Source organism: Pipistrellus hanaki (genome assembly GCF_964339955.1).
Source record: "Pipistrellus hanaki genome assembly, chromosome: 15".
NCBI classification, from domain to species: domain Eukaryota; kingdom Metazoa; phylum Chordata; class Mammalia; order Chiroptera; family Vespertilionidae; genus Pipistrellus; species Pipistrellus hanaki.
The window spans coordinates 51,007,826-51,016,585 of record NC_140517.1 but is presented as its reverse complement, the minus strand read 5'-3'; positions in this window follow the sequence as shown (position 1 = coordinate 51,016,585).

The window sequence follows — 8,760 nt, the reverse complement described above, 5'->3', positions numbered from 1 at the left end:
TTTATTTTTGAAAAAATTTTTTAAATATATTTTTTTGTTAATTTCAGAGAGGAACGAAGAGGGAGAGAGAGATTTAAACATCCATGATGAGAGAGAATCATGGATCAGCTGCCTCCCGCACACTCCACACTGGGAATCGAGCCCAAAACCTGGGCCTGTGTCCTTGACCAGGAATTAAACCATGACCTCCTGGTTCGTAGGTTGACGCTCAACCACTGAGCAACACCAGCTGGGCTTATTTTTAAAGTCGATGTAAAGAGCTTAGGACTTGGAGTGAGAGTAACCTGGGTTCAGATTTTATTGATTTTGTACAGAGAGGAAGGGAGAGAGAGAGTTAGAAACATCGATGAGAGAGAGTCATCGATCAGCTGCCTCTTGCACACCCCCTACTGGGGATCTGCCTGCAACCAAGGTACATGCCCCTGACCGGTATCGAACCCGGGACCTTTCAGTCCCCAAGCCGACGCTCTATCTATTGAGCCAAACCAGTTTCGGCCAGATTTTTTTTTTTTTTTTTAAGATTTAAAAAAAAATTTACATTTAAAAAAATTTATTTTTTAAATAAAATATTTTTATTGATTTCAGAGAGGAAGGGAGAAGGAGAGAGAGAGATAGAAACATCAATGATGAGAGAGAATCATGGATCGGCTGCCTCCTGCACACACACTACTGGGGATCGAGCCTGAAACCCGGGCCTGTGCCCTTGACTGGAATCAAACCCGGGACCCTCCATCCACTGAGCCACACCGGTTAGGGCTCATTATGGATGTTTCTGTCTTTCTCGCCCTCTCCCTTCCTCTTGAAATCAATAAATATATATATTTAAAAATAAATACATGAAATAAAGGGTCCTTCACTTAAAAAAAAAAAAAAAAAAAAAGAATCAGCCAATGAATGCATTGATAAGTGAAACAGCAAATCCAGAGTTCTCTCTCTGAAACCAATACATAAACATTTAAAAAATATTGCATGTCAGCAGCAACTGAAAAGTAAATAACTAAAAATAAAAATTGTGTGTGTGTATTTTTTTTTTAAAGCTCCCCCGATATTTCTGGATGAAATGCCACCCTGTCTGCGCTCGGCGGTAAAAATAGCGCCTTCGGGGCTGCGAGGGGCCGGGCGGCCGGGAGCTGTGGGTGGCTGCCTCTGCTCCCGCCCCCCTCCCCCCCCCCCCCCCACACACACACTCTGACTTGTGTATTTTCACAGGTTGCCACCACACTGTCCGCCTCTCCTGGCTTCTCCTACTCGAAACCAAATCCCTCTTTTTTCAAATTTAATTTAATTTATTTATTTTCTCTCTCAAATCCTTTTAAAAAAATATATTTTATTGATTTTTTTTTTTTTTCACAGAGAGGGAGGGAGAGGGAGAGAGAGTTAGAAACATCGATGAGAGAGAAACATCCATCAGCTGCCTCCAACCAAGGGACATGCCCTTGACCGGAATCGAACCCGGGACCCTTCAGTCTGCAGGCCAACGCTCTATCCACTGAGTCAAACCGGTTAGGGCTCTCTCAAATTCTTTATTGTTTAAAGTCTTACATATAGTCATATACACTGAGTGGCCAGGTTATGATGATCTCTGAACGCATAATAATCTGGCCACTCAGTGTATGTATATATATAATTAGAGGCCCGGTGCATGAATTCATGCATTGATGGGGGTCTGGCCAGCCTGGCCAGGGGGAGGGGACATGGGCAGTTGGCCGGCCTGCCTGCTGGTCGAACTCCTGCTCGAGGGGACAATTTGCATATGAGCCTTTTATTCTATAGGATAGACACCGAGTGGCCACGTTATCATGCGTTCAGAGGTCATCATAATCTGTTCATTCAATGTAGTCTTACATATGTCTCCTCCCCTGTGACCCCCACCCCCAGCACATGCCCTGACTCCTGACCCCCTGACCCCCTGACCCTCTAGTCTAGTGTCTGTGTGCACTCGTTATGCTCATATGCACACAGGTCCTTTGGTTGATCCTTTACCTCCCCCCCCACCTCCCCCCTGAGGGTGGACGGCCTGTTGGATGCTTCTCTGTCCCCGGATCTGTTTTTGCTCACCAGCCCCTGCTGCTCAGCCAAACGCCTCCTTCTGTAAGTGGCCAGTCTGACCACCTAGTTAATTCTCCTGTTTCACCCCCTCGCTGCCCTCGGGGGAAATACGGAAGGCAGGAGGGGGCCAGCTTTCATTTTTAAAAATTGTATTTATCGATGAGAGAGAGAGAGCTGTGGTTCCACTTTTTACGCGTCCATTGGTGGACGTGTGCACGTCCCCTGAGCGGGGTCGAACCCACAACCTTGGTGGACCCCAAGCCGCCGCCTCTTCCTCGTGTCTGCAGCCCCTGTGTCCTCTGCACCTGGCTCCTGGCTTCTGGGGCGCCTGCGGGTCCCCCGGGGAGGCCTCCCCGCGCCCAGCCCACGGCCGGGAGGCGAACCCGGGCTCAGCTGCCCGGTGGACGTGCAGGAGCCGTGGCTCAGGGATCCGCTTTCCCGACAGCTAATCCCACAGCAGCTGCGGGCCCGGCTCCGAGCGGCTCCACCGCCCTCCCGCCCGGCCTGCTCCCAGCAGCTGCCGGCGGGGCTGGGGGTGCACACAGCCCTGAGCCCCTGGGTGAGGGGCACCCACGCCCCCTGGGCTCTCACCGACAGGCTCTCCGTGCAGAGTCAGGGCCCGGCCTGTGCGCCCCCAGCACCAAGGGTTCCGGGGTGGGTTCCTGCTCAAGGGTGCATTCCACCTCCCTCTCTCTCCTCTCTCTCTCCCCCCTCTCTCTCTTCTCTCTTCTCTCCTCTCTCCTCTCCTCTCCTCTCCTCTCCTCTCTTCTCCTCTCCTCCCTCTTCTCCCTCTCCTCCCTCTCCTCCCTCTCTCCTCTCTCTCTCCCTTTCTCTCCCTCTCTCCAGTGATCACCAGCTGCCCAAGTCCCAAAAAACCACGCTTCCAACATTCCCACGCTGGGGATGGAGCCTGACCGGGAATCGGACCCTGGCCTCCTGGTTCACAGAGTAACACTAACCACTGAGCCATCCAGCCGGGCTCTAGCCGACCTCTTTCTATCAGCGGCGGACTTGTTCTGGATTCGCCTGTCCCGCCATCTTTAGGTTTTAGAAGAGGTGGTACAGAGGCCTGTCGGGTGGCTCCGTTGGTTACAGGGTCGTCCCGATACCTCAAGGTTGCAGGTTCGATCCCTGGTCAGGGCACGGACAAGAAGCAAGCAATGAACGTACAGGTAAGTGGAACAACAAATCAATCTCTCTCTCTCTCTCCAATATAAGATACAATATACTAGGCCAGTGGTCGGCAAAATCATCAGTCCACAGAGCCAAATATCAACAGCACAACGGTTGAGATGTCTTTGGAGAGCCACATTTTTTAAACTTAAACGTCTTCTAATGCCACTTCTTCAACATAGACTCGCCCAGGCCGTGGTGTTTTGTGGAAGAGCCACACTCAAGGGGCCCAAGAGCCGCATGTGGCTCTCGAGCTGCAGTTTGCAGACCACTGGACTAGAGTACCCGTGCATAGCAACGAGTCATTCTGCTGTTTGGTTGATTTGCATATCAGCCTTTTATTATAGAAGGATACCTCTTTTCATCGGAGCAGAGGGATATGTTGTGATGATTAACAGTTGTGTGGGGCCGTTTCAGTGAGGGAAAATTTACCCAGGCTTAAAGTTTGTTTTAAATACCAGTTAATAAACCTATTTTCCTTATTTTCTTTTTTTTGCACAGAAGCTGGTAATCTAGGACCTACGTGTGAACAACTTTATATGAGTATTTTTTGTACTTGGTTTACTTGGGCTGGTACGATACATTATATTTAAGTTCCTTGAACACTGTGGGGCCCCTAATGTGTATGAATGACTGAGGCTTTGTAAATTAAGGGACGTTTGTGTGAATGAAGTTATTTGATGGTGTCAAAGAAGCCAAAAAAAAAAAAAAAAAAAAGAAAGAAAAAAAAAAGAAAAAGAAAAGATGGTGTGGCTCAGTGGATAGAGCATCGGCCTGCGGACTGAAGGGTCCCGGGTTCGATTCCGGTCAAGGGCCTGTGCCTTGTTTGCGGTCACATCCCCAGTGGGGGGTGTGCAGGAGGCAGCTGATCGGTGTTTCTAACTCTCTGTCCCCCTCCCTTCCTCTCTGTAAAAAAATAAAAAATAAAAAATCAGTAAAATATATTTAAATATAAGAAGGAGGGTACATTTGCTTGCCACCAGGAGAGAAGGGGGAGGAGGCGCCACTAACCCCCTCGCCGCTCTCCTGACACGCTCCCGCTGTGCCTGCCCACGCCGGCCCCGGGGCGCGTGCGGGCGCATCGCTCAGCGCCATCACCGCGCTGTCTCTGACGCAGCCCTGCCTCCCGTGTGCACGCTCCGCTCTGCGGCTCATTGTTCAACGCACAGGTTTCCATGGCAACGGGAGCCGGCCTGCCGCCCCCGCGAGGACCCGGGAGGATGGAGCTAAATGGCCGGATGCGGGGACACGGGGGGAGGCACGGGCTGGAGGCTTCATCGGGGGCCGGGCCTGCGTCTCCTGTCTGTGAGACCGATTTAAAACACACCGAGTGGCCATATTTATTATTATTTAAAAATATATATTATTGATTTTTCACAGAGAGGAAGGGAGAGGGATAGAGAGTTAGAAACATCGATGAGAGGGAAACATCCATTAGCTGCCTCCTGCACACCCCCCACCGGGGATGTGCCCCCAACCAAGGTCCATGCCCTTGACCGGAATCGAACCTGGGACCCTCAGTCCGCAGGCCCCGACGCTCTATCCACTGAGTCACTCAGGTTCCAGCCTTAAGGGGAGGCTTGAATAGTACTGAGCACTGTCATGCTGACGTTGTTGTATCAAAATTCCAGGAAAAATAAATGGATGCTGGAAAAAAAAGGAAAATAAAAAACAAAAAGACCTGTCCCCCTCTCACCCCCCGTGAGACTGCACCACGGACCACACAGAGTGTGTGTGTGTGTGTGTGTGGGGGGGGTAACTGTGGGCGGGCGCCCTGGAGCCAGTCTGGGGCTCTGCATCCCCGGATTCCACTCCCACCCTCCCTGCCCACAGCTTCCAGAACCTTCCTGAGGAAGCAGCACCCACCCGAGGCCGGACCCAGCTGCCTGCCTCCCCATGACCCCGCTCGGGCCTCCCGGTCCCCGTCCCGCCCCCGCCCGTTCATTCCAGCGAGCCGGGCCTGCATCCCAGTTCACCGTCCCCACCCAGACCCCCGAGACATCCCTCCTCTCCCAGCCAGCACTAATGAGGCGCCTGCTGTGTGCGGGGCTGAGGGCTGAGGGCTGGGACCCCCCCACCCCCATTCTGGAAAATTCCACCCTCAGGGGCTCCCTCCCTTCGTCCCCTCCCTCCCCTGCCTCATCCTGCAGAGGCGGTTTCCACGGTGACAGTTTCCATGGTGACGGTTTCTAAGGTGACGGTTTCCATGATGACGGCTTCCATGGCGACAGCCTCCGTGGTCCAGGCTGGGGCGCAGGAATGGAGGCGCCTCCATCCGGGGTTACGCACCATCCTCCCAAGCTCACCCCTGAGCCCCCCCTGCAGGCACCCTGAGCGTTTATCAGATGCACGAGAAAAAACACACACACACTATTTTTTTTTTTTTTAAAAAAAGAGCGTTACCACGTAAGAAATATAGAGCTAAGCCCTAACCGGTGTGGCTCAGTGGACAGAGCGTAGGCCTGCGGACTGAAAGGTCCTGGGTTCAATTCTGGTCTAGGGCATGGATCTTGGTTGTGGGCACATCCCCAGTGGGGGGTGTGCAGGAGGCAGCTGATGGATGTTTCTAACTCTCTAACCCTCTCTGTCCCTCTCTATAAAGATCAATAAATTATTAAGAAAAAAAAATAACAAGGTTTAATGAGAAACCTGTGTGTTCTTTCGGTCAGCACTGTGGCTTTCTGCTATGCTGCTTCGGAAAAAGACTTCCCAGCTGCCCAGGACCTGTCCCCAGTGTTACTGTTGCCGATACTTTACCACTGGGTGGTTCTGTTACACATTTCTGTTTTCCTGGGTGGGAACTTTGGCGTTTTCTGTGGAATTTCCCCACCACGAATCACCCATCTCTTTAGGGCAGGGGTCTTCAAACTACGGCCCGCGGGCCACATGCGGCCCGCAGAGGAGTCTGATCCGGCCCGCCAGGTTTTTTGGGCAGTGAGCGCAGCCGAGGTGTTTACAGTAGGGATTAGTAGTTCATATAGTCCGGCCCTCCAGCTCTCTGAGGGACCGTGATCTGGCCCCCACTTTAAAAAGTTTGAGGACCACGGGCAGAGGGTGGGGTGGGAACCTGGTGGAGGGGGGAAGAAATGAGGAACATTTGTAATAATATGAACAATAAAGATTGATTAAAAAAAAAAAAGTTTGAGGACCCCTGCTTTAGGGTAAAAGCTATGGCCAAAGGGGTCTGTGGGTGTGTCACTGGATAGGTGAGGGCAGGTGAGCAGAGTAACTTTGTGTCTGTAAGCTCGTGTGTAAAGGCCAAATTCTGTACAGGCCACGTGTTAACAAAATTCCTTAGCTCCCTCCATACTGAGTCCCTTGGTCTGCCAAACTTTAGTTTCCCGGTTCTGCTGGAATGTGAGCTCCCATTTACAAGTGCTGAGGCAGCTGAAGGACCTTCAGTCAGGGCCCATCAGTCTTTCTTTTTGTTGTCCACCCTCACCCGAGGACCTACTCCACGTCCACTGACTTTCAGAGAGACAGTGGCAGGAGGGGGAGAGGCAGGCAGACAGAGAGGATCATGGACGTGAGAGAGAGAGGCTCCTGGGTGGGCTGCCTCCGGCAGGTGCCCCAACCAGGCCCGGGAGGAACCAGCCACCCAGGTGCCTGCCCTGGACCGGAATCGAACCCGGGACCCTGCAGTCCCTGGGCTGTGATGCACTACCCACTGAGCCGACCAGTTATTTTACTTTTTTCTCGTTGTTTTATTCTCCGTGCCCAGAGCATGGAGGGGGCGGCAGGGGGTGGGGGGGGGGGCGCAGGCTGCTCCACCTCCTTCCCCGGTGGCCCCTGTGCTGAGGCCGCCAGGCGCGCGCTGGCGCAGACGAGATGCTTAGGATTCCACCCACGTCCGCCTGCAGGGGCTCCGGTGATGGTGATGCGGGCCCACGCACACGGAGCGCTGGCAGGAGCTCTGACGCACACGCTCCCCCCGCAGCGCCCGCCGTTGCCACGGAGACCTGGAGGTGGGGGGCTCTGCCTGGTGCAGAGAGAGGAATTTTCCAGGCTCTGCAGGGAGCGTGGGGTCCGGCCTGGGACCCCCTCCCCTCCCCTCTCTCTCTCTCTCTCACACACACACACACACACACACACACACACACACACACATCTGCCTAGCTTCCTTCCATGTATGGATCTCATCTATCCCTACCTATTGATCATCTATCCTATTGATCATCTATCCTACCTATTGATCATCGATCCCTACCTGTTTATCACGTACCTACATCCATTCGTTAATCCTAATCGTCGAGGTTGCTCACCAACCCCATTTATCTGTCTTGCATTTACCTATTAACAAAAGAGAGGCCGAAACCGGTGTGGCTCAGTGGATAGAGCGTCGGCCTGCGGGCTGAAGGGTCCCGGGTTCGATTCCCCATCAGGGCACATGCCCGGTGGGTGGTGGGCTCCATCTCCAGTGTGGGGTGTGCAGGAGGCAGCCAATCAGAGAGAATGGGTGTTTCTCTCTCTCCCTCTCCCTCTCCCTTCTTCTCTGAAATCAATAAAAATGTATTTTAGCCCTGACCGGTGTGGCTCAGTGGATAGAGTGTGGGCAGGCAGACGCCTTATCCATCAAGCCACACCAGTCAGGGCGGAAAAAATATATATATATAAAAAATACAGCTGAAACTGGTGTGGCTCAGTGGATAGAGCGTCGGCCTGCAGACTGAAGGGTCCCGGGTTCGATTCCGGTCAAGGGTATGTGCCTTGGGTTCGGGCACATCCCCGGTGGTGGGTGTGCAGGAGGCAGCTGTCGATGATTCTCTCTCATCGACGTTTCTAGCTCTCTATCCCTCTCCCTTCCTCTCTGTGAAAAATCAATAAAATACATGAAAAAAAAACAAAAAAAACCTTCTTCAGCTGCCTCAGCACTTGTAAATGTGAGTTCACATTCCAGCAAAACCGGGAAACTAAAGTTTGGCAGACCAAGGGACTCAATATGGAGGGAACTTCGGAATTTTGTTAACACGTGGCCTTCACAGAGTTTGGCCTTTACACACGAGCTTACAGACACCAGGTTACTCTGCTCACCTGCCCTCACCTAGCCAGTGTCACACCCACAGACCCCCTGGGCCATAGCTTTTACCCTAAAGAGACGGGTGATTCGTGGGGGGAAATTCCACCGAAAACGCCAAAGTTCCCACCCAGGAAAACAATGTGTAACAGAACCACCCGGTGGTAAAGTATCGGCAGCTGTAACACTGGGAACAGGTCCCGGGCAGCTGGGAAGTCTTTTTCCGAAGCAGCCTAACAGAAAGCCACAGGGCTGACCGAAAGAACACACAGGTTTCTCATTAAATGTTCTTATTTTTTTCTCTTAATATATTTTATTGATTTTTTTTTAGAGAGAGGAAGGGAGAGGGACAGAGAGCTAGAAACATGGATGAGAGAGAATCATCGGTCAGCTGCCTCCTGCACGCCCCCCACCGGGGATGTGCCCGCCACCAAGGTACGTGCCCTTGACCGGAATCGAACCTGGGACCTTCCAATCCGCAGACAGACGCTCTATCCACTGAGCCACACCGGTCAGGGCTAAAC